We start from the raw sequence: 26,519 nt of genomic DNA on the forward strand, positions 1-26,519 counted from the left end.
TTGTGCATGTTATTGTCTCTGTAGGTCTGTCTAAATAAGATAGGCTGGATGAACAATCTGGAGGAGAAAACAATGGGATCCACAGTTCCAGGGGACATGGGATAGGGGAAGGTGGGGGGAAAGGAAGTGATGTTAACAAACCCAGGGACAAGGGAACAACAAGTGATCCAACTTGGTGATGAAGTGGGTGTGGGAGGCTTGGTAGGGCATGATCAAGGGTAATGTAACTAAGAGGAATTGCTGAAACCCAGGTGGGGACTGAGCATGATAGTGGGACAGTAGGAAAGTCAAGGGAAATAGAGGAAAGAGCTGGGAGGTAAAGGGCTTTTATAGAGGTCTAGATAAAGACATGCATATATTCAAATATATTTAAATATGAAGATGGTGAAATAGATCTATCTGCTTATATTTATAGGTTTAGTATTAAGGTAGCAAAAGGGCATTGGGCCTCCACTCAAGTACTCCCTCAATGCAAGAATACTTTCTTCTATTAAATTGACATTCTATGATATTCACCTTTCCAACACAACCATTGAAGATAAAGTGGGTGAATAAGCAAATGTGGTAAAGAAAGTTGATGGTGCCTGGCTATCAAAAGATATAGCGTCTGGCATCTTAAAAGCTTGAGGGTAAACAAGCAGCCATCTAGCTCAGAAGCAACAAAGACCACATGGAAGAACACACCAGCCTGTGTGATCACGAGGTTCCAAAGGAATCAGTTATCAGGCATCAAAGAACAAAAAAATCACATGATTGGGTGCACACCTCCATGATAAAATTGCTGAAGACAAATGGGTGCATAAGCAAATGTGGTGCAGAAAGCTGATGGTGCCCGGCTATCAAAAGGTATAGCGCCTGGGGTCTTAAAGACTTGGCGCTAGCTCAGAAGCAACAAAGCCTACATGGAAGAAGCACACCAGCCTGTGCAATCACGAGGTGTCAAAGGAATCGGGTATAAGGCATCATCAGAACAAAAAAATCTTACCATAGTGAATGAGGGGGAGAGTGCAGAGTGGAGACCCAAAGCCCATTTTTTGGCCACTGGAGATCCCCTTGCAGAGGGACATAGGGGAGGAGATGAGTCAGTCAGTGTGTGATATAGCACCGATGAAAAATACAACTTTCTTCTAGTTCCTAAATGCTCCCTTCCCCCCTGCCCCATCATGATCCGAATTCTACCTTGCAAGTCTGGCTAGACCAGAGGATGTACACTGGTACCGATAGGAACTAGAAACACAGGGAATCCAGGGCAGATGATCCCTTCAGGACCAGTGGTGTGAGTGGCGATACTGGGAGGGTTGAGGGAGAGTGGGTTGGAAAGGGGGAACTGATTACAAGGGTCTACATGTGACCTCCTCCCTGGGGGATGGACAACAGAAAAGTGGGTGAAGGGAGACGTCGGACAAGGCAGATATGACAAAATAATAATTTATAAATTATTAAGGGCTCATGACAGAGTGGGGAGTGGAGAGGGAGGGGAAAAAATGAGGACCTGATGGTAGGGGCTTAAGTGGAGAGCAAATGTTTTGAGAATGATGAGGACAATGAATGTGCTTTACAAAATTGATGTATGTATGGATTGTGATAAGAGTTGTATGAGGCCCTAATAAAATGATTAAAAAAGAAAGAAAGGTGTTTGACCATCTGCAGAGCACAACTCCCTCCCATAGAAAAACGAGAAAGTTTCCCTACACCAAATTCTCAACTCAACTACTGTGTGGGAGACCCACTCGCTCACAGAGTGAAGCTTCTACCAACTATGCTTCAGGTGTCTCTTCACCTGGAGAGAGGGACCCACTTCCTTCCTTTTGAAGTGACTATGCTTCAACAAAACCATGGCTTGATTCTTTACTAAAAAAGAGAGAATATTTCACGAGCTATCTTGAAGTATGTGTTAGGCTAACAGTTATCTGCATAGAAGGAAACTCAATTAATACATGATTATTCAAACTATTATATGCACCAACCACTGAAGCTAGTGAGAAAGAAACTGAAAAATTATGCCAACTTCTTCCGTCTGAAATTGATCAAACATTGCTGAAGATCCACAACATTGTTGCTGATCAACTCAACAACACTGCAGCAGTACATCAACAGAGAGTTGCCTGAAATTTAGTAAGTATTCAGAAGAGGACATGGAACAAAGGATTTCATTGCTGATGTTAGATGGATCTTGGATCAAAGCAGAGAATACCAGAAAGATGTTTACTTGTGTTTTATTGGCTATTCAAAGGCATTAGCTTGTGTGGGTCATAATAACCTGTGACTGGCATTGGGGAAAAAGGGAATTCCAAAACATTTCATTGTGTTCGGGTGGAGCCTGTTCATAAATGCAGAGGCAGTTGTTTGTAAAGAACCAGGGAATACGGCATGGATTAAAATCAAGACAGGCGTGCATCAGGGTCGTACACTCTCATCATATTTATTCAATTTGTATGCTGAGCAAATGATTGGAGAAGCTGAACTATGAAAGGAGAACATGCTACCAGGATTGGAGTCAGGATTCTGAACAATCTGCTATGTGCAAACAACACAGCCTTGCTTTCTGAAAGTAACGAGGACTCAGAAAACTTGCCGATGAAGATCAAGGATTACAGCCTTCAGTATGGATGACAACGCCAATGTAAAGTAAACCAAAATCCTCACATATCGCTAACATCATGATAAGCACAGAAGAGATTGAAATTGTCAGGGATTTTGTCTTGCTTGGAAGCACAATCAATGCTCATGGAAGCAGCAACCAAGGCATCAAAGGATGCATCGCATTGGGTAAGTATGCTACATAAGTCCTCTTTAGTGCTGAACAGCAAGGATGCTACTTTGAAGACTACGGTGTCCTTGACCCGAGCCGTCGTGTTTTCAATTGCCTCTTATGCATGAGAAAGTTGGACATTGAATAAGGAAGATGAAAGAAAAATCAATGCATTTCAATTATGGTGCTAGCAAAAAATATTGAAAGTACCATGGACTCTCAAAAAACAACAACAACAAACAAGTCTGCCTTGGATTATGTGAGGCCAGCGTGCTCCTTAGAAGCCAGGATAGCAAGATTTCATCTCACATACTTCGACACATTGTCAGAGGAGACCGGTCCCTAGAGAAGGACATCATAGTTGGTAAGGTAAAGGGACAGTGAAGGACCAAGGCCCTCAAGGAGATGGACTGACACGGTGGCTACAGCAATGGGCTCAAACATAAGAGAACATGTCCAGATGGCCAAGGACTAGACAGTGCTTCATTCTCTTGGACAAGGTGTTGCTAGGGGTCAGATCCCACAACAAGAATGCAGAGGGAAGGTGGACATGGACTAATGAAGACCACAGAGGAGGTGATGCTTTTGAACGATGGTGCTCATGAAGAATATTGAAAGTGCCACGGACTGCCAAAAGGACACACAAATCTGTCTTGGAAGAAGGATAGCCAGAATGCTCCTTAGAAGCAAGGATAGCAAGACTTGGTCTTGCACATTGGATGTGTTATCAGGAGAGACTAGTCCCTGGAAAAGGCCATCGTGTTTCGCAGAATAGAAGAATGATGGCAGTGAGGAAGTCCTTCGGTGAGATGGATTGACCCCGTGGTTGCAACAATGGGCTCAAACATTACAATGGTGAGCACGGTGCAGGACCAGGTACACGTGTACCTAGGACCGCCAGGAGTCACAGCCAACTCGTCAGCACCTGACAACACCCATAAAGAATGATTCTCTTTTCCCCTTTCCATTCTCCTCTGGCAAGTCCCTACATGATGTCAACAGTTGTTCACACCCACCAGTGGTGTCATTGCAGGTGGCGTGGCAATCTGGTTCCCTAAGAAGTATAGCAAGAACCCCCCAGGGATCATTGCACTCTGGAGTGCCCGGTGTCACCATGACTCAACAGTTTTGCTTCAAGGTTTCCCACAAAACCAACGTTGGTCTCTCGACATAGAAATGGTCCCTGTAGGCTCTCCCTTCTCTTCTTCGGCACTGCCTATGAAGAAGGCAGCCATCTCCCACCGGCATCATGGCTGCCCTCAGACCCTTGGTGAAGCCTAAATTGTAAAAAAGAGGACCGAGAAGTTCATCCGGCACCAGTCCGACCGCTATGTCAAGATGAAGCATAATTGGCGCAAGTCCAGAGGCATTGACAACAGGGTTCGGAGAAGATTCAAGGGCCAGATCCTGACGCCCAACCTTGGTTACGGGAGCAACAAGAACATCAAGCACATGCTTCCCAGTGGCTTCCGCAAGTTTCCGGTCCACAACGTCAAGGAACTGGAAGTGCTGCTGATGTGCAACAAGCCTTATCGTGCGGAGATTGCTCACAACGTTTCCTCCAAGAATCGCAAAGCCATTGTAGAAAGAGCGGCGCAGCTGGCCATCAGAGTCACCGATCCCAACGCCAGGCTGCGCAGCGAAGAAAATGAGTAGATGGCCCATTTGCAAGTTTTATTTGTGCTAAATAAAACCATAAATGAAAAAAAAAGAGAGAAATGGTCCCTGTACATAGACATGCTGAAGAACTGAACGTCAGGATGTGGACAGGGGATGCAGGGGGGAAATAGGGCTTATACATCCCGTTACTCATAATGCACACATGCTTGCAACACGCTGACAAAATCGGTTTCTTGAACATGGCATGTGGTATATTTTCCCTGGGATTCCAATATTTCGTCCGGCATGCACAGCGACATTGGAAAGTGCGTCCGCTGTGACCTTTGGTGACTTGCGTACTGCCCTTTAAATATGGCTACTCTCCCAGACACACACCCCTACCGCCACCCCCACCCCCTGAGAAGGGGTATGCTGTTACTCGGTTTTTTCAACAGGAAAAATAAAAGTTTCCACTGTGAAAATTCCTCTCCAACTTGTTAAAGTTTTATGGAGAATGTTTCCCGGCTCCCATGGGCAGGACCTAACAACACTGGCATGCGTATAAAAATGGTTGTGGGACTTGAGGGAGGGCAGGAAGAGGCCCAGCTCACTCAGGGCAGAGGCAGCCCGCTATCTCCCACCTGGTCAGTGCTGGAGGTCACTGGCTGTCTCATGAGAAGCTTGGGTCTGCCCGTGATTTTTTTGAAAGAAACAACAAACTCGTGTTTAATCACTTGGATTTGCTGGTGCAGTAGAAAGAGACTTGGAATAGAAGTGAAAAAATCCTAAGTTTCAGTCCCAGTCCTTTCTGGCTCCAATGTCATAGGAGCCAACTGCCTGATGTGATTGATCCTTCGATACTGGCTCCCAATGACTTATATTTCACCAGTGTCTATGCACCGTTGCTGTATCGTTTTTTTCCCCCCAGTTCCCTTCATCCAAAGGAACCGGGGCTAGTGTCATGACTTGCTTTGCCCAATTTGATGTGGCAGAAGCGATGGATGACTTTCTGGGCTAGACCTTGGAAGACCATGTAGGTTTTGCTTTCCATCTCTTGGGATATGGCCTTGACCGTGTGGGAAAGCCTGTACACGTCCCTAGAGGATAAAAGTTTAGATAGATGAAGCAAAAAGCTCCATTGGATTCATCACTGCCTTGAGCCTGGGGCTTGGCTGGCCTTCCCACGCAGTGGATGGATGCCTGGGAAAGTCAGGTAAGATCAGTGGAAACCCACAAGGAACCCGCCGTGAACACCAGCAAGCCTACAGAACGGCAAGCACCAGTGAAAGGTGATGCTGTGGACCTGTGGCCCGGCCGGCTACATAACCATAGGTATCTGAGCACCTTAATAAAATAATGCTTTTGAGAAACAATCTTCCACGTGTACAAGATGGCCCAACACGGACCTCTTTCCTCCCTCCGCATGGTGAATTCCTTTTCTCTCGACCAGAAACCGACTCGCCTCCTTTTGCTTCTGTTTAAGGAGCAGTGTCTTCACGTGGCTGCTCATTCGCCGCCTCCTTTCATCGGGAGGCCTCGTGAGAAGACACTGAAGAAATGAAACAAAGTCACCATTAGCCTCTAGTCTGGCAGGTCTCGTGGAAAACGCAGACCTTCCAGCCCGGGATACAGGGAAGCTGGTTTAGCTTGCTGAGCGAGATGCCGCAGGAAGGAAGGGCACTGCCCTCTGAGAGCATCAGCGCCAGCAGGCCCCAGCCGGCAGAGGCAGAGAAGCTGCTCCTGCGATCAGCCTGCCGCTAAGGAATTGATTCTACTCTCTCTTCTTCCCTCTTCCTGGCTGTTTTCTAGCTTCTGTGAAGTTTGGGTTTCATGGTTCAGACGCTCTATTTCCTAAGGTCGAATAAGGGAAAACCCAACAAAAGCCGAACGAACAAAGCTAGACTTTTTGAGAAGCACACTCCCTCCCCAACCCCCTGTCCTCCATCCGGCACATAGAGCGTGAGAGAGTCAATAGGGCTGGCTGCCTTTGGTTTGGTTCCCGATTGGGTTACTCTTTCTTCAGCTTTGAATGTATAAAAAACCGAGCTGTAAAACCATCAGAGCAGAAGGCATGGTCTCACGAGAAGCAGGCGCCCCAGTTATCAAGGTACCTGGTGCTGCGAAAGACACTTGACAGGACTGTGTACAGTGGGCTCTCCCGTTGGGTCTGCATCTGAAAACCTGGGCGTACCTACTGCGTGTGCACTTGCCTGTCACGAAGAACGGGAGATTTGAGCAAAGGACTGCTATGACCTGACACGTGCTGTAAGAGGATGACTCGGGCTATGGTGTCAGGCATAGACTGTAGAGACACAGCCTGGTTTTGAGGATAATCCAATCATCAGTAAGGATCATGGTGGAGGCTCAGACCATGGTGGTAGCGGTGCAGATGGTAAGAAGTGGTTAGATGCTGGAACATTTTCAAAGTTAGTTTGATCCTCGCCCAACCGACAGCAGCCAAACTGTGGGCCCAAATGTTTATGGAAGGACTCCTGGCAAGCAATAGGTTGCTATTTGAAAAGATGGCGGTTCAAAGCCCCCCACCGGCTCAGTGGGAAAAAGATAAGTGATCAACTCCCATCAAGATAACCGCCTAGAGAACCCCATGGACCAGTACTACTCTGTCACATGGGGTCATTAGGAGTCAAAACTTGATGTGACAGCATCTAACAACAACCTTGCTTTGGAGGCATGAAATAAAGGAGAGTCAACAATGTCGACCTTAGAACCATGGACTGATTTGGAGAAAATGATGATGGGGCAGGCTTGGGAGTGGAAACCAGTAAGCTCCAATGTGAACCCAATGAGCTGTCTCATATTTACCTAGATGAACATGTTGAATCAGAAGTAGGATTTGCAAGTCAAAAGTTCTGGCAAGAGAACTGAGCTAGAGGCAAAAAGTGAGGGACAAGTCATTAGCATATTGAGGGCCTACAAAGTGTCTGGTGTAAACCCATGGCATGGTAAAGTGGAAGATTCAACGTTCTGGACCTGGCCTGCCACCATGCTACTCAGTGACCTTCAACAAGTCTCTTTCCCTGTCTGAGCCTTCTACTCCTCCCCACCTATAGAACAAGGAGCCTGAGATGAGATCATTTCTGTGGATCCTATGAGATAAACCATGATTTTAGGATTCCACTTGCCAAAGTATTACCAATGCCTAAAGAACTAGCTCCCCTGCTGAGAAGAGCCCATTGATAGCAAGTCAGTCAAAGAGCCTCCAGGACAATAGAGCATGTGCCTGCGGCCCTGACCATTAGCCCAGCGGTGGTGTCAGCCACATCTCTGTGCTGGAGCAGTCCAGCAGACTCCAGGCTTAAAGTACTGGGGGACGGAGCAAAGTTGGGGAGGAAGGAGTCAAAGCATAGGAAACTTTGGATTGGAAGAGAAGTGTGTTGAAGTGAAATTAATAATTTGATGGTTTTCCTTTCCATTTCTTTATAACTTCCATCAAATGATTGGGGTGGGGTGGGGGCCTTGCAAATAAGATGTGGAGGGCTCTCGCTCTGGAATCAGTCAGTTTGCCAACCGCCTGTACGTAGGAGAGCCATCTCAAAAGCAGGGAGAGAGAATCTCAGGACCACCAAGGCAGGACAGCTACCAGCTGTCTGAAGTTCATAGAGGTGTTACGCAATCCCACTCTGGCTCGACTTGGCCCTTTACGTATGGTGTGATTTCCGATTGTAAGCTTGGCAGCAGCCGGTCTTTATTTGGAGAAATTGATGTAAATAATACATTTGCTTCTCATAGACGAGACCATATTTAATTTTATTTCTTCATATAGGGAAGTCTTGGATTGTACAGGAAGTGCTGCAAAGGCTAAGCCACCGAGACCGTGAGACAGAGCAAATGGGCCCCAACTAACAAGCAGAGAAACTGTACCTCTGAGACCCGGGGGTGGTGAGGCAGAGCTAAACACTGGCTTCCTGCCCCCGGGAGGCAGAGGCCAGGGGCCTGCATACCCAAGACTGAGAACTAAAAAGAGATTTGGCTGCTGCCTGAGAAGAGGCGCTGCTGAGACCTAAAGACTGTATCCTTAATGTTTTCTGGTTCTGGCTTGTGGTAACCTGTCACTTTCCCTAATAAAATCCCATTTTGAGTATTATCTGTGAGTTTTTGTGTGGCCGTTTTCATGTACTATCTAAAAAAGTAAGTGGCGTGGGTGGAAGAGTTGGGGTCGGAATAGGATAAAAGAAGGGTAGAGGGTGGAGGCATATCTGACCTCTGCCTTATGTCAGGAGGCCTTGGCCTGGCGTGGCATTGGATCCTCCTTCTCCCTTGAGTGGCCAGAGGAGGTTAGGATGAGACTGATGTAGAGTATCACCTTTTATCAGGACGAACCTGATTAAAGGAAGACAGAGAGGAGGAGGCGAGCATGGCATTCCAAAGAAGAGACTTGAATAGCGAGAGGACTGCATCCAACTTGAGATGTCTTAATAATGACCACCGTAAAAGACATTGCCCATTGAATTATTGCAATACACCAGATACTAAGCACTCAAGAAGAACCTTATGAAATTGTCATGTCCTGCTGAAGAAGGTGTTGTTATTTCCAAGAAACAGATGGGCTATTGAGGTCTCACGGAGTTTAAGTAACTTGCCACAAGTTCCTTCAGTTTACAAGCAGCAGATCTGGGATTTAAAGTCTTGTCTGTCAGACTGAGCAAGATCCATGAATCTGCTCACTCCCTCAGAGTCCCTAGTGGCCTTTGAAGAAAGATTTAGCTCATCTTGTCTGAGTCTGATGGATCACGTATTAGGATCACACTGTTACTGATCCAAGGCCCTCCTGGATACAGACCCTTTGTGTTCACAACCCTGTATATGTCTCAGCCTAAAGGTCTCTGGACCATGACGATAAGTCTGGTAAAATTTCCCAGCCACACATACTCTAGCTGGTTCCCTTGAATCCTCTCTAGCAAATTCTTTGAGAGGCTGCAGGAGAGGGAGATAGAATGGTGGGCTGAAGCAAAAATACCAGGGTGAGAAATAATTAAATTTATGGTACTCAAGAGTGGTATGTTACCCACAATATTTTTTAAGTTGCTGACTTTTCTGACTCAGCAATGCCATACATGTCAGAACTGTGCTCGATCGGGTTTTCAGTAGATAGAACAGCAGACCTTTCCTCTAAGGTGTCTCAGGTTGAACTTGACCCCCTACTTTACCAACTTTGATACCCTTTTCCAGGGACTTCTTTCTCCTGGGAACATGTCACAGGTACGTGGGATGAAGTCTTTCCGTTCTCAATGCTAAGGAGCATTCTGGCCATATTGCTTCTGAGACGGATTCATTCCTGTTTCTAATAGCCCATAGCACATTCAATATTCTTCACCAACACTCTAATTCTTTGCTTTTTAAACCATTTTATTGACATATAACTTACACATCATACAAGTCCGTGGCTAAAATAGAGTGTGCCATTTTCACCACAATCAATCTGGCACCATTTTCTTCATTCTTGCATCAATTGTTATTGGCACCTTCTGTCCCCCCCCCCCCCCCCAAATTCCCATCGTAACCACAGAAACTCTGGTTACTATCCCTATAAGTTTATCTAGCCTGGATTTCATTAAAACCCTACTCCCCTCCCTCCCAAAAAGCAGAAAAGTCCAGCAACAACAAAATAAAACACAGGAAAACCTCAGTGCAAAAGAAAGCAGAAAGGAATAAAAATGAGGACAAGGTAAAAAAAATAATGTGTTAAAAGGGAAAACAAACGTTAAGGTGCTAAAGTTAACTCTAACTTGACAACTTCAGTCTCTTCTCCATTTATCATGATGGTGTCGATGGATCCAGTTATGAAGCTGTTGGTTTTCTTGACATTGGATTGTCATTCATGCTGAAGTTGCGGTCTTCGGTCTTCGTCGGCAAGTGTCTCGAATCCTCCTCCCCTTCAGCCAACAAGGTCGTGACATCTGCGTATCGCAGATTGTGAATAAACCTTCCTCCAACGCTGTCATGTTCTTCTTCATATCGTCCAGCTTCGCAGATTACTTGCTTAGCCGACAGTTGACTAGGTATGGTGGACAGATACAACCCTGACACACACCTTTCCTGATTTTAAACCAGACAGCATTCCCTAGTTCTGTTTGCAGGGCCATCTTGTCGTCTATGTACCGGTTTTCCATGAGTACAATGAAGTGTTCCGGAATGCCCATTTCACCCAGTGCTACCCATAATTCATTATGATCCACACATTTGAATGCCTTTGCATAGATGTAGCTGTTTGTGGTACGCTCTCACCGACGGCCTTGAAACCAGCCTAGCTCCTTCTCGCTCTCCAATGTGGCGTGAAGTGGTGGCATGCCCTTTCAGGTAGGTTCAAAAGCTTGGCTGCCCCAGAAATCTCTTCCAAGGATGCTTCTCTCCTGATTACAGAAACAGAGATATTGCCGTGGGTTGTCCTTTAATCGTCCACTGGACACAGCACATCCGATGGAGTGCTGAAGCACAGAGTTCTCTGAAGCAAAAGTCAAAATCCACCTGTTCATGGTAGTCGACAGAACATCTAGTTGAAGAGAGAAGACCAATACTTGTGAAAAGATGACCAGGGGTCCTCAAACTGCGGCCCGCCAAGGACATTTATTCTCCCTGCCACGTGTTTTTGCCCCCCCTTGTTTACTTCAAAATAAGATATGTGAAGTGTGCTTAGGAATTTGTTCATAGTTTTTTATTAACTGTAGTTCAGCCCTCCAACGGTCTGAGGGACAGTGAACTGGCCCCGCATTTTAAAAGTTTGAGGACCCCTGGACTAAGTGATAAGAAGACAAGGGAGCACAGCCTCTCTTTGGGATTTCCACTGGTACCCCGGATCTGCTGACAACCATGCTTTTACAACAGCTTTCTTTGACTGTTAGCAGCTGGGCCTTTCTGTACCCTGTGTCAGGCAAACGCTGCTAAGTGGGACCTACAGAGGTTACATGTGGCTAGCCCAGACTGCTCGCTGTGGAATAACAAATGGGAGCATGGAAAGCAGCAAAATGCCCGGAGATACGTGGCTGAGTCAAGCAGAAAGAAGACTACAATCCTACAGCCAGGTTCTCCTCATCATCATCCACAGCAACATTCTCCCCGAGTCAACCAACCAACCCTCCATGTCATCACCAGCTATGTAATCGTTGGCGCTCGGTGTGAAAAGCAACTGCAGGGTGTCTTAGCCAGAGAGCAGAAAGATCAAGGGTCGTTGAAGGTATTAAAATATAAAGCGTTTTGTCCCTTTCTTCTATGATTTCTTTCTTGATTTGTCTAGTGTCTTTCTTTGCTATTTGATGTTCTAATTCAAGAAAAAGGTTTCATTTTCATTTATTGGCATGAATTTCACTGTTCTTTAAATTGTGCAGGTCATAGGCCTGTCTGGATTCTGTCCTTGCGCCTGTTCCTCCTGGGTTTCCAGGTCATCAAAGCAGAGGTTTCCTCCTATCACCCATCTGACGGTCAAATTGGGACTCTGACCTTGTCCACAGTTCTCTCTCTCCTCGAAGCAGAGCACACATGCAATCACCAGGCTTTCTTGGCTCTCCTTGCAAAGCATCTCTTAGATCCTCCCAGTTCTCCTCTCTGTTCTTAGCACTGTGTTTTATCTGCACCAGCTGGTTTCCTGATGCATTACGCTACCTCTTGTTTCTCCACTCGAACTGAACCCCCAACAGCAGTCTGATTGAATTGTCCTTTAAAAAAAGAAAGAAAGAAAACCCTGATTGGGCTATTTTCCTGCTAAAACTTTCAGTAGCTTCCCAGAGTCCTCAATGCCAAGGCAGCTGCTGACCATGTTTACGAAGCCCTTCCTTGTCTGGCCCCTGCCTTCCTCTCCACAGTTCCCCTCTCATTAGGTGGCTCCAGAGAAATTGAATGATACATACCTCTTTCAGACAGCTTGCATGTCCTTTCTTCAGCTAGTCTTATTTATTCATCTCAAACCTCAAGTATTAGGTCTTCCCACTTCCACGAGTAAACAGTGTTCTTTGTCAACATCTTTATTTAATATGTTTATAGCGCTCTCCTAATTTCTCATTTAACTGCCTGCATCTGTCCCTAGATGCTAAGCCCCAAGAGGAGTGGATTTTGTTTAAATCTCACAGGGCCTGTTGTACAGGCATCAGTCATTAAAGAACTTGCTTTGAAAAAATAAGTTCTCCCCATCTGTTCCCGAGCTAGAGGAGTCTGCAGGGCTCCAGGCTAGATTAAAGCTCTTTAGTAGTGATGGGAGAGAATGAGATGGTACCCAGCCCTCTTCATCCTTTTCCTGAAGGAAATTCAATTACGTCCTTCTGCTAATTCACTTATATTCCTGATACATGTTTCTTCACGGGATACGTGATTCTTCACAGGAGTTTCCTGGGCAAAGCACTCCTTAGGCCAAAATTTTTTTTATTTGTCTGAGAAAAAAGTCTAAGCGTCTAACTAAGACCACTGAGAATGCTCAACCTGCGTGAAATCAGGGCTCTTGGAGACTCCCATCCTCATCTCCATCCCAGGGCATCTCTAGTTCGGTCTGCTCTAGAGCTTTTCCATACAGGGTCCACTTAGACTAACCAAGCAATAGAGGAGGAAAAGGAGTAGGAGAGCTGATTCCAGCTCCATCCAAGACTGCAGGAAAAAATTGTTAATCTGCAGTGGAACCGCAAGCATTTGCTCAAAACTAACACTTTTCTCAAAGCACCTCAGGATGTTGCAAACACTCTCTGTGCTATTAAAAACAAAACAAAACCAGCACCAGCAGTTTGAAACTGAGAACAAAGAGTCCCAGAATAGGCTTATTTCCACACCACACTCACTGCAGCATAACCCTTTAGAAAACGTTTTGTTTTTTAAGTTAACAAACCTACTTATCTGCAAGAGTTTCTTACAGCCTTCTGTAGTAAGTTCAAATCCCCTGCCTGCTTTTGAATGTATCCGTCTTCTCAGCCTCTGCTTCCATCTGTCTCCAGCTTTATTCATGCCCATCCTGCAAGCTCCATCCCAGGGACGCAGCTCTCAGAACACCTACTCTCCAGTGGTCTTCGTGGCTTTTCCCTGGACTTTCTCAGACGTCGCTCTCTGGTTTCTATTACAGAGCTTCTCTTTGTCTTTGGTGGTGTGGTGTGATTTGGTTTTTTGATCTAATTTGGGGTTTACGGTGAACAACATTTTTCCTTTTATCTTTCATGGCTTCTAACATTTCTTTCACAGTTTCAATCTCTGGGTTTCAGCTGGAAAAGTTCTTCAGCTTTATCCCCAAATTCATTAATTCACCCTTCAGTTATGTTTACTCTGCTCTTTATTCTACTGGCTTCCTTTCAAACATTAAAGACTTTATTTTAAAACAAAAAAAGCATTCTTTGTTTTGTCTTTCAGCTATGCCTGCTTTTGTTTATTTTGTTGACACCTGTTTTGCTGTTGAAGATTTATTTCGTGTCTTTCATCACTTTTACCTTAGTTTATAATTTCTTATGATGATTCAACAGCCTACAGTTCCTGCAGGGAGTTAAATATTCAAATTCTTGCCAATTTCTCCCTTCTGTATTATGCGAGTTCAGATTGTGAGTTCATCTTCAGCAGCTCTTTATTTGGAGAAATCATTTAATATTGCACTTGCTTCCAATAGACCAGAGCCTATTTTATTTTATTTCTTAGCATAGAGATTTCTTGATTGCAACATTGAAGCCAAACTCCCTGTGATCGGGTCAATTCTAACTCATAGCAATCATCTAGAAGAGGGTAGAACTGCCCCTGTGGGTTTCTCAGACTGTAACTCTTTCTCCCTCGGAGCAGCTGGAGGGTTTAAACCACCGAGGTTGCAGTTCTCAGCCCAAGGAGTAACCACCAGTGCTCCAGTACAGGATTGTTATTCAAGCCCCAAACCCATTGAAGACGCAAGACAATGATTTTGAATTCTCAAGGGCGACACATTCTCTCCTGACCCAGAACTAAGTTGAAGATAAAGATGCTTTCTTCTCACGTATCTGTGATAGAGACTAACTGTTGCAGGTGGTGGTGGTGGTGGTGTGTGTGTGTGTGTCCCTGGCAACATAGTGGTTACACATTGGGCCACAATTCACAAGGACAGCAGGTCAAAACCACCAGCCGCTCTGCAGGAGAAAGACTGGGATTTCCACTCCCGTAAAGAGCAGCGGCAATTCTACTCCATCCTCTAGGGGTGCTATGAGTCGGCATTAATTCAATGGCAGTGAGTTTATGTACCTATATAATGTTTTAGGAGGTTGTCCTTCAAGGGTCCTGGTTGATGTGGGAGTCTCAGTGACAACATTCTGGGTCCCAGAGACTTGTGTCCTGACCCAACACCATGTGAAAATGCAAGCCCCTGGGCCCACAAAGTCAGCTCCAGCCCAACACGACTCCCCGAGCCCAAGGTAGCTACAAGGGACAGGTCACCTGCTGACTTCTCTAGCTTCAGCTTCCTCTTGGTTTGGGTTCCTGGGAAATGTTTGTGTTTCAACTTCCCTAAAAGCAGGTAGCACATCATGATCACTTGTAAGTGCCAGGTGCTATACTAAGTGCTTTAGACATGTTCACTTATTGAGTGAGCTCCCGTGGTAACCCTTGACCCCTCCCTAGGTCATTTTTACGTAAGAACAGGCACAGAGAGATAGTTCGGTTTGAAATTCAGAGAACCAGCTCCAGAGATTGTACCCTTAATACTATGCACTGGGTTGTTGTTGTAGTTTTAAATTTCAAATATTTTGATTTATTTTTCTGAAATGGGAAAGCTTTGAGTTATTTAGACCATATTACAATTCCACACTGTTTCTTCTCAAACAACTGAATGAAGAGTAACTACCAGTCTCTGACTAGCTGGTTCTATGGAGAAAAAGTCCGGCAAGAAGCCAGATACAACGCCAGAATTCAGGCTCCAACATGGGCAGTCAACCTGTAAGCACGACTCATTGAGTTAGTTTGAGCATTCCAAAAGATGTGCTACAATCCTAACCCCTCTACTGTGAAGCACCACTGCTTTAGGAGACTCTTTCTGTTATGTTAATGAAGCTGTGCCAGAGCTTGGTGGGCCCTAAACCTAATCCTCTCTGAGGGGTGTCTATAAAGCAAACAAACGACCCCTGCCATCAAGTGGATTCTGATTTATAGTGACCCTTTAGGAGAGGGTAGACCTGCCTGTGAAGGTTTATGAGATTAGACCTCTTTAGGGGGTAGGAAACCTCATCTTGCTCCTGGTGGTTTCAAATTACAGAACTGAAGGTGGCAGTCCAATGCATAACCACTCTGCCAATCTAGCTGAGGGGTACTATGGAGCAGAAGGGCGAGTATGGTGGTGGGGCAGAAGGAAACAGAGAAATGATCTAGGAAGCAAAGCTATGGATAGAGGTATAAGCATAGATGTGTCCATATGTAAATACATTACCTATATACCAGGTGTATAAGCTGAGTTTTTCAGCACAGGTTTTGTGGTAAAATTAGGTGCTTTGGCTGATATTTAGATCGGTTTATATTTGAGTATATACGGTAATCCATAAAAATAGAGGTATTGGCCTACATATATATATTTATATGGCGATACACTGAGGTAGTGGATGAACTTTGGGCCTTTCCCTCAATACAAGAACACGTTATTCTAACAAATTGGCCAGCTGAGATGCTCACCCTCCCGACACAATCGCTGAAGACAAAACGGGTGCATAAGCAAATGTGGTGAAGAAGGCAGATGGTGCCCGGCTCTTAAAAGATAGAGCATCTGAAAGGCTTGAAGCAAAACAAGCCGCCATCTAGCAGAGAAGCAGCGAGCTCACAAGGAATGAGCATACGAGCTGTGTAATCATGAATCATCATCAGGACCAGGTAACAGGCATCAGAAGACCCTTAACAATCAAACAAACAAAACCATATGGTTGAGAACAAGGAGGGTCAGAGCAAAGACCTAAAGCCCGTCTATAGACAATGAAACATCCCCCACAGAGGGGCCACAGGGAAGGGATGAGTGAACCAGGGTGCAGTAAAGCACCGACGAATCACACAATATTCCTCTGATTCCTTGAGCCTTTCTCACCCCCCCCATCACCATGACCCAGTGCTGCCTCTCACTTTGGACTAGACCAGAGCATGTACACAGGTATGGATAAGAGATAAGACCTCACGACACACGCAACCCAGGCGCAGGAATTGAAAGAGAGATACCAGATAGGAAGGGAGGACCAGGGAGGGGCAGAAAGGTGAACCAATCACAGTGATTGACACACAACCACACACACACCCCTCCAGGGAAAAGAACAATGGAAACCATGGGGGAAGGGAGACAGTGGTTGGTGTGAGATATGAAAATATTAATAATTTATCATCTATCAAGGGGTCATGAAGGTGGGGGGGGAGGAGCTGATACCAATGGCTCAGTAGAAAATAACTGTCTAAAAAAGAATGATGGCAACATCTCTACAAATATACCTGATATGATTGATATATGGATTGTAATAAGCTTTAAAGAGCCCTCAATAAAATGATCCAAAAAATGGGAGAAACAAGCATGAAGGATCTCTCTCTGTCACACACACACACACACACACACACACGACATCATGTGGATATATATCTAGCTGCAAACAAGAAATTCTCACGGCTACAGGAACTGGAAAATAGATCTGGTTCTTCCTCTAGATCTGAGGAAGACAAAGAACCCAGCCTTGCCAACATCCTGAAATAAAACTTTTAGCCTCCCAAACAGTGAGACAATACATTTCTGACCTTCAAAGCCACTCACTTGTGGTCTTTTTATTACAACATCACTAGGGAACCAAGACAAGGCAACGCTAGTGCATCAGGGACCTTAAAGGATGACTTTCTCAAAAGCGGTCCCTGCTTCATCTGCATCAAACCAACAAAAAAATTCAAACAACACCCCAAACCTACTGCTATCGAGTCAGTTCTGGCTCAGTGGCCATATAGGACAGAGAACAGCGCTCCTGGCAGTTTCTGACACCATCAATCTCTAACAGAGCAGACAGCCTCACCTTCTCCCATGGAACACCTGGTGGGCTTCAACTGCCAATCCTGGGGATCGCAGCCAGGTGCTTCACCCACTCTGCCGCCAAGGTGCCTTCCGTCAACTGCAGCGCATGTCAACCCAGACCAGGAATGCCCCTGTTTTAATCAGCATGTACCATCCAGTTTGAGAAGCACTGCTCAGTGGCTAAGGACTTGTGCTTTGGAGCTGGACCTGGGTCCAAGTTCTTCCTCAAGGTGATCATGAACAAGTCCATCAGTGTCCTTACTTCCCTTTTATCATCTGATACCATGGGCTCAATGCACTGATGAGGAAGCAAGTCCACAGACGATGGCTTTCCTCTGGGTTCCACTTAACACCCTCTCGTAGAATCGCTGTACTTTCCCACAAACCACAGGCCTCCGGCGTTCATCTGCCAACTGCTCTCTCCTCGTGGGAAAAGTTTTTTCATAAGCACTGCCATGTACAAAAACTTTCTTACATGATACTATTTAAAGAGAGAGGGAGAGGGAGAGAGAGAGAGAGAGAGAGAAAGAGAGAGAGAGAGAGAGAGAGAGAGAGAGAGAGAGAGAGAGAGAGAACTCAGCATAGCACATCTACAAGAATACCCCCTGGTGGGGAGGAAGGGGGTGGCAAATTACCATCAAAGACATGTGTTATTTGTGTTCAATAATGTCAGTGCCTGGGGTCCTACTCTATAACTCCATGCCATCTGTGATCTCCTTGAAGATAGGAAATATCCTTCATTCATCTCTCTCTCCCCCATGGACGTCACAGGGCCCATCACCTACCATCACCGTGTGCTGCCTCCATGGGTACGTTCATCTGGATTTACCAAGAGCCCTTACTGATCAGCCATGCCATGAACAGTCCGCTTTTAAGTCGTCTACCTCTGCCATTCCAGCAGGCATGTTTCTCCATTTGAGGGGAGGAAGGGGCATGAAGATGAGAGGCACTCTTAGCCAAAAGGAGGTACCTCATTTCCTTCTCACCCCACGTAACTGGAATTTCTCCCCAGTGCCCAAATGCAAGGAGAGGGAGGCCAGAATGGGGCAGATGGTTTAGAAGTTGTCATGTGGACTCCTTGGGAAGTCCGGGGTGGACAGAGTTTGAAAGGGTCCAGAAGCTCCAACACAAAAAGTGTGTAATTGCTGGTCTACGGAGGCAGGGTCTGCAAAGCTGGCCTGGGATGCCAGTAAGTTCCTGTCCATGTTTTTCTTCCCAAAATTGCCTCTTTAAGCTTGCAGGTTTGCCTCCTTGTTCCTGAGAAGCTCGGCAGGAAGGTCCTGTACCCTGGGAACCTGGACACCTTGTCAACACCCCCAGACAATGGAACACCCTAGCCGACCAAAGTTGCTTCTAGGAAGCGTGGGGCTACCCTCTGCTTCCACCAGGAATTGTTCTGGCTCTTCAGCTCCAAATTTAGCCCCCTTGTTGCTGTTCTTTTGTGAAGAGAGAAGTCGGCCCATGGAGGTCTTCCAGTTTGCTTCTGCGACAAACATGCTTCTTCCAGATTTTCCATGTACCAGGCCGTCTCTGCACTCCTCTGAGGGGCACTTGAACCATGCCTTGAATGTTCAGAAAGGAAGACAGACACCCCTCCCTCAGAGGATAGCTTTAGGCTTGCCAGGCAGTTGTGGCATTCAAATAATTTAACAATCGGTTCACTGCCCTGATGACTATTTTAAGTATAAAGAAATGATATACTGAAAAGTAGTACACTATTTCATGCAATTGATACTTAAATAAGTAGAATACAGAGGTATACAAAATTAGATTGTTATAAGAGTTTTAAACTATTAATGAATAAAATTAAATAATACCTGACCAAAAAACTCAATAAAATTGTTGAGATTTCTCTATCACTTCTTGATTCACGTCCTCACTTGCGATATTCTTCACTTTCCCCCGAGCATCATCAGCTGTGTGATTTATCCTTAACCATCTTTCCCCTGAAGGGGTAGGAGCCCATTCCTTTAGAACAGCGGTTCTCAACCTGTGGGTCTCAACCCCTTTGGGGGTCGAACAACCCTTTCACAGGGGTCGCCTGATTCATAACAGTAACAAAATCAGACTTATGAAGTAGCAATGAAAATAATGTATGGTTGAGGTCGTCACCACAACATGAGGAGCTGTATGAAGGAGTCGTGGCTTTAGGAAGGTAGAGAACCATTGCTTTACAGGGAGGCCAATGAGACAATAGTCATTGTATTTGATGTGTTAGAAGCACTTAGGGACTTCTCTTCTCTGAATATATGTGCTACGTAGGATTCTCTAGAGAAACAAAACCAGGCACTTATGATTAGACAGATTTACACAGCAAAAAGGAATATAATAACTAATTAGTCCACACAGCAGTACAGAGAGCTCAGTCTAGCCCATTTCTGTGGAACAATTAATATACTGGAAGTCCTTCAACTCCAGAGGGCTTCTGGGTCCAAGGTCAAGGAAGCAGACAGCTGAGTCTTCCCAGGCAGTGCAGGTAGAGCCCAGCCACAGGCAGCAATCAACAGGAGCTTAATCAACAGGGTCACCAACAGTCAGCAGCTCAGGAGCTTAATGAAGCAGACCCAGCTGGGATGTCAAACTCAAGCATTGCAAGAGGACAGGATCCGCCAGCCTCAAGCTCAAGCAATGTACCCATCGCTTGAAGTAGGTCTAAAAGGAAACTCAAGTTCTAGCAACATGATCTGTGGGTTGGCTGTCCCACAGGTAGTGTAGCTCACAAGTTGAGGCAGAGAACTAGCTAAAGCAGCCCCACGCTGGTCCGATCACCAGAGAGCAAGAGAGCAAGGGATGGAGCTTGCCAAGCCATTTATCTTTTTGCCCTCCAATCAAATTGCGACCTGATTCATCCCACATGTTCCTATTGGCTAGGTTGGCACAATAAACCTACCTATCACAACATATTATGTTCATCTTTGGAAAACCCCTTTCTGCTACTGCTGAAGTTACAGCAATTGTTCTGACAATATTTCCAGCTCTTTGAACTCTTTCAGGAATTGTATAATGCACTTGTACTATCTTGTGGGAATTTGGGGCGTTAACACAAAGCTGAAACCAATGACAGCATGTCTCACATAAACACACACCGGTTGTTTGGCATTTTTTCTCTTGTTGCTATGTGTGTGTTTACTGAAGCAACAAACGCAAGGAAACAAAATGTAGCATCTCATCAAAAGCATAACGAGTTTTATGAAATAAATATGACAAGCATAGTTCTATTTTTTATGTCTGTGGACAGAATAAACATTACGACTGGCACTTAGAGTATCTTGTTGTGCTGATGAATGTTCAAAAAGAGTAAGGAGTGTAAATTTGAGATTGCCACATTGGGTGACTGCCCAGCCCAGAGACTCCTGATTACAAGTGCCATGTTAGTGTCCAGTTCGATGAGCTCAACAAAAAAATTAGGTATCAGTTCTATCAAACCGGCTGAAGCCCACTATGTGACCGGGCTGCCAAGGCTCCGCTTTCCCCAACCTCAGACTGTGATGCGGCTCTGCAGGCATGCCCACGTCTGGACTCGATGCTCTCAGTGGTAACAGAGCGTAAGTGACCCAAGGCACCAAAGATCAGGTGCTGAGTTGGCTGTACACTTCAGTGGCTTGGAATCCCAAGCCTCCTGATAAATCTTTCCCAGAATGTAGAAAAGACATCAGTGTTCCAAGCTCCCTCACAGGGGGTCTTCCCTACTGCTCTATCCCATCTCTCTCCTTTATTTTTTCACCTCTTATGGTAGTTACATAATCTGTTGTCAATTTGAGACTTAAGATTGAATGGGGTGGGGTTTAGCCTGTCGATCAGGTTGCAGCTTGATGACCTCTTGTGGAGACACTAAGGAGATAAATAGCTCGCTTGAGGTGGAAGACAGACACACTCCCTGTGAGACATTCCCGAGGACAAGACACATGGAGCTACACTAGAGCCCTGGATCTGGAGGAGCCCCATGGAGACTCCTACCAGAGCTAAGATGCTTCCACTGCCACTGGATCCACAAGACTTTCCACACGCTGGCCTGTGATCTTCCTGCATTCTGCATCATTGCTTATGTTTTATGAGTCTGAAGTAGACTTTGTAGATTGGTGTTGGACATATAGGCTAATATCAGACTTACAGACTTCATCTGGACTAGGCTGGGTATTTTCTCAATTTTCAATTGCTCTTATATATAAATCTCTTTTTTGTCATTTAACTGTATATATTTTTTTATAAATCATTTTATTGGGGCTCATACAACTCTTATCACAATACATACATACATCAATTGCATAAAGCACCCTTGTACATTCATTGCCCTCATCATTCTCAAAATTCGCCTTCCATTTGGGTTCCTGGAATCAGCTCATTTTCCTTTTTTCCCTCTCCCTCCCTCCCTGCTCCCCTCTCCCCGCCTGCACCCTTAATTTATAAATTATTACTCTATCCTATCTTAAACTGCCCGGCATCTCCCCTCACCCACTTTCCTGTTGCCCATCTCCCAGAGAGGAGGTTATATGTAGATCCCCGAGATCGGTTCCCCCTTTCTATACCCCCTTCTCACCCAGTGTTGCCACTCTCACCGCTGGTCCTGAGGGGTTTATCCGTTCTAGATTTCCTGTGTTTCCAGATTCCAACTGCACCGCTGTGCATCCTCTGGTCTAACCAGGTCCACAAGGTAGAATTGGGACCATGATAACTGGGAGGGAGGAAGTGTTCAAGAACTAGAGGAAGATTCTGAGTGAAACTTTTTCTTATACACATATGAGTGTCTATGAATTTGTTTCTCTAGTCTACCCAGACTCGCACACCTCTGATTCACTGAAGTGTTATGTCTCACTTTCTCCTATCTGGAAGCTTCTATCGAGGAAGTTTCAGGGCATAACAAACAAACCAAAAAACAGCCTTATTACCACCGAGTTGATGCTGACTCATAGCAACCCTACAGTACAGGGTTGAACTGCCTTTGTGGGTTTCCAAGATTGTAACTCTTTAGGGGCATAGAAAGCCCCATCTTTCTCCTGAAGAGGAGTTGATGGTTGCTGACATTGGAGCCCAGCGAGGAACCACTACACCACCGAGGGCAGTGACAGGGAACTACTGTGGCCCTGCCCTTCACCTCTTGGTTACGCCTCAGGGCCTCCCAGGGGAGAAACCATGCTGGTGAGTCCCAAGACACCAAAGCTCAAGGAGGTTTGCTTAACTGTGTCCTCTTCTTTGCCCAGCTTATGTTTGTTTACAATGTATTTCAAACAAAAGGGCATGTACTAACCCCCATAGAAACTGAAAGTTTTCAGTGTAGAATCAAGACATATTCCCAGGCATTCATTGCTTCACCCATCCGATTTCTCTCTCCTTAACTCTCAGCTTTGCTTATGCTGGTTGGCTCCTTCTCAGACAGATCTTCCCCTTCAAGTAGTCCGGGCACCCAGCAGGCGCCTCCTGTTCCAATCTCAATGGAAGTGCCAGAATTGACTGTCATTGGCTCTGATTGCTCTGGAGTGGTTCATGACTACCTCTGAACCTGAATCAATTGCCAGGATGACAGTCTTACCTATTGGCTAGGCCTCAGTCCCCTACGACTCCCTCTTGGGGATATTCTCTGCACCCCACTAGAGCCATATGGACTGAGAGGAAAACCAAGGCCAGCCAAGAAAGGGAGTGGATGCGGGTGACCCAAAATAGCAACCACCCACAGCAGCACATCTCCTCCCTGCCCTCCAGTCGGTTCCTTTTGGAGACATTGAACCAGATTGATACAACAGCCTCAACAAGAGGCTCACGCATATCAAAGGTCATAGGGATGGCTCAAGACGAGGCCACACTTGGTTCTGCTCAACCGAAGATTGCCATGAGTTGGAACTGTTAGTTAATGGCAAACAACAATCACAACAAGAGCAGGATTGGGTGGGAATCAGGTGATGGAAGCTCATCTCTCTTCTAAGAAGGGAAAACTTGAGCTGGACATAGAAAGAGGGTACATCAGGGTAAGACGGGATCTACCTGCTTGACTCATTTTACTTTCAACTTGATCCTCATTTGCCCTCCAGTCTGGCAGAAGGATGTTAAGAAATGCCTTTCGTCTTCATCCAAATATTCCCCAGATGGCTTCAGAAGTCCCAGACGATACACGTTTCGGCATAAGAGGTCATTTCCCAAGCAAATTCAATAAAACTTGATGACCAGCTCTGTGGCCTTAGCTGGAAGTGTTTGGTAGCCCAGTGTTGAGACCTGATACATGTTCCAAAAGTGGGAGACTAAGCTGACCCTCAGGAAAATGTGTTGAATACATGAACACAGAGGGCTGAAGGTGTAGGAAGATTTCACAAGGAGTTTAAGACACTTTGGAATTTAAGAAAATCAACCAAGTGTGAGGTGAGAAGAGGTAAGACCAGGAGGACAGAGAGATGGTGAGAAAGAAGAGGGGGGTGGGGATAGGAGAAAGTTGCTCTTGATTAGAAAGAAGTAGATGAACTTAGAGAAGAGAGAGTTGGAAACATTTACAAACCTGCAGGTAATTAAGATACCTGCTCTCAAGGCTGGGAGGAGGGCAAGCTAACTCCCACTGATCTTCCTTCTTGGAAAAATCAGGGTCTTCATGGGGAAGAACCACCGGAGAAGCAGCCTCGGGAGAGGTTATGGACACAGGCCTGTGGGAGAACCGTGGAAGGGCATTTTGGCGACGGTTTACCCTGGTATGTGAAAAATGTTCCCTGCTCCCATAGTTGGCAACGTCGTCGAGCCAAAATGGAATTTATTAACAGAAACTATTTGTCAAGGATTGTTTCCTTCTACTTTCCCTCCGTTCTTCTTTTTTCAAAATCTTCCTTTCGGAGGAAGGACTTTTACATGGTTGTTCCATTCATGTCTGGTTTGAAGACTCCCACCTGGCTTGTGTAGAAAGGAGAGAAGCGGTGGGTTAGGGCTAGACTTGTGGGGGTGGGTGGGAAAGTCTCTCTCCTCCCCACAAGACTGCCAGCCTTCTTCTCTCTGTTCAGGTGTCATCCCTCTGCCCCAAGAAGAGCCTGGAAGAACCTGGAATCCTCTTTCTTTTGCCCACCCTCACCTGGGCTTTGGAGACCCACAGACCTGGGTTCGAATTCATAATCTGCTTCTTCCCAGGGTTGTGGCTTTGACCTTGTTGGGCCTCCCTTTCCTGAGGAGACACATAGTCATCTCTTGCCATTGTCATGAGGATTAAATTAAATTGTTTATGTTGAGGCCCCAATGCAGGACCTGGTCCAGAGTAAACCCTCTATTGACATCAGTTCTGCTCCTTCTGGTAACCCACCAAAAACCAAACTCACTGCCACCGAGTCAATGCTGACTCAAGGCCACCCCCTGTGGGTTTCTGAGACTGTAACTGTTCACAAGAGTAGACTGCCCTCTCTTTCTCCCAAGGAGATGCTGGTGGTTTCGAACTGCAGACCATGTGGATCACAGCCCAACGTGTAACCACTACACCACCAGGGCTCCCTCTCCTTCTGACACAGGATAGTCTAGTCCTCAGCTGTTTACAGGGTTATTGAGTTACATGCCAGAAGAGGGGGTGCATCACTTTGGGTCTCATTTGATAAATAACGGAGACAGCAAAAGCAGGTCACATTGGTGGAGAGTTTACTGAAGATCAAGTATTCTAGACACTTTACGGCTATTAATTTTTTCAGCTTTACAACCATCTGCCTGTTATCCTCAAAGAGAAAAAGTTCAATAACATGCCCAAGGCTAGAGAGCAATGGAACCAGCATGCGAACTCAGACCATCTGGCTTTCCAGCCAACGTCTTGCGAAGGCTACATTGCCATCGCAGTGAAAGGGGCTTAAAACTGCCGAGAAATTGAAAGGGCTTGAGAGATCAGTTTTCCAGAGATGGAAAATAAAGCTCAGAGAGGGGATGAGCTTGCCCACGACCACACAGCTGGTTCCAGTGGAAACCAGCCCCAGATGCCAGGCCTGGGGAATCTGACCACTGTCCTGCCACCAGAAAAGAAAGGTCAAACCTATTGCAGAGAGAGGTTATACTAGTTGGCTGCCCTCCCCTGAAGAACTGAAGGTCTGAACTTGAACTTCCGCTTTCAACCAATCGTGGATTTCAACCACCTTTGCTGGGGTGTCTGCCGCGAGGAAGGCATCAGGGAGCCCCCGGGATATAGGAAACGGAAGATGGAGGAGCCTTTGATCGGAGACCAGGCTGTGGATCTGTGATCAGTTGGCTCACAGAAGCTGCTGGAACATGACTCCAGAATCCAAAGTTGGGCTCTCAAGTCTTTGTTGTCCAGGCTTTCCTATACCCCTGCTCATGAATGCAGTCATGGCAGAAGATTTTTAAGACATTCCCTCTGCCACTTCCCCTGGCACCTCCACACCTGTCCCAGTCCAACAACTAAAGCATGAACACCTGGTCCAGCCAGGGCCTCTGGAAGCCTGGAGAACTGACCTCCAAAATGTATTCAGAGCTAGGCCCATTCCTACCATTCTTAACTAGTTTCAATGTCACCTGCCGATGAAGCCGCCCAAAGGGAGTGAGGCATCTAGACAGCGACTTGGGCTCCGTCTGGGGCAGCTTCAGGAGGGGAAACCTCACAGAGGAAACCCAAATGGGTCAGAAAAGCACCTTATAGGAGAAGAGAGGGACGTTTGGACCAAAACTCTGATTAAGGAGCAAATCCTCCTACAGCAGGCTGGGTTTTAGACACAGCGTCCAGGGCAGCACCCCACCCCCACCCCCACCCTTCCCTCGGCTGCCCTCTGTTTCCTCCCCATGGACCAGGCTCACAGCCAGAGACCCCATTATGCACACTCTTGATCTGCCTGACTTCCCGTGGCTCTCCTGTCAGTGGGCCCACCTCCTCTCATTGCACACACTTGGGGCTTATGCTCCTAGACAACACGTGTTGAAGAATGCAGTTCAGAACAACCAGACAGGACACACAGCTGTCACCCCTGGCACGCCTCGGCCTTCAAAAGCAGCAGGAGTCAGCTCGGTGGGGTCAGGGCTGCAGGAGACTCTGGCACCTGGATTGAGAGGATATTTTGCAGAGAAAAATGTGCAATAACTTTGTCTTGTACCCACTGGGGAAGGGTTCTTATAGCCTTCACCTCAGTTGCTCCTATTCAAACCGAGAAAGAGTCATATCAGAGGTATTTCAGCAAACTGGAAACATGGTGCGAGGAGAATGGGAAAGTAAGGGAGGCACAAAGCCCATTCGCCTTCCCTTAGATTACTACAGGCGGAGTCCCT

General features: G+C 46.1%; 1 pseudogene; it reads left to right on the top strand.

The window, feature by feature from the left end:
• The first annotated feature begins 3,986 nt into the window (after positions 1-3,986).
• On the top strand, positions 3,987-4,408 carry LOC142424677 (large ribosomal subunit protein eL32-like; annotated as a pseudogene).
• Positions 4,409-26,519: the final 22,111 nt, after the last annotated feature.

Source organism: Tenrec ecaudatus, chromosome 13 (genome assembly GCF_050624435.1).
Source record: "Tenrec ecaudatus isolate mTenEca1 chromosome 13, mTenEca1.hap1, whole genome shotgun sequence".
NCBI lineage: Eukaryota > Metazoa > Chordata > Mammalia > Afrosoricida > Tenrecidae > Tenrec > Tenrec ecaudatus.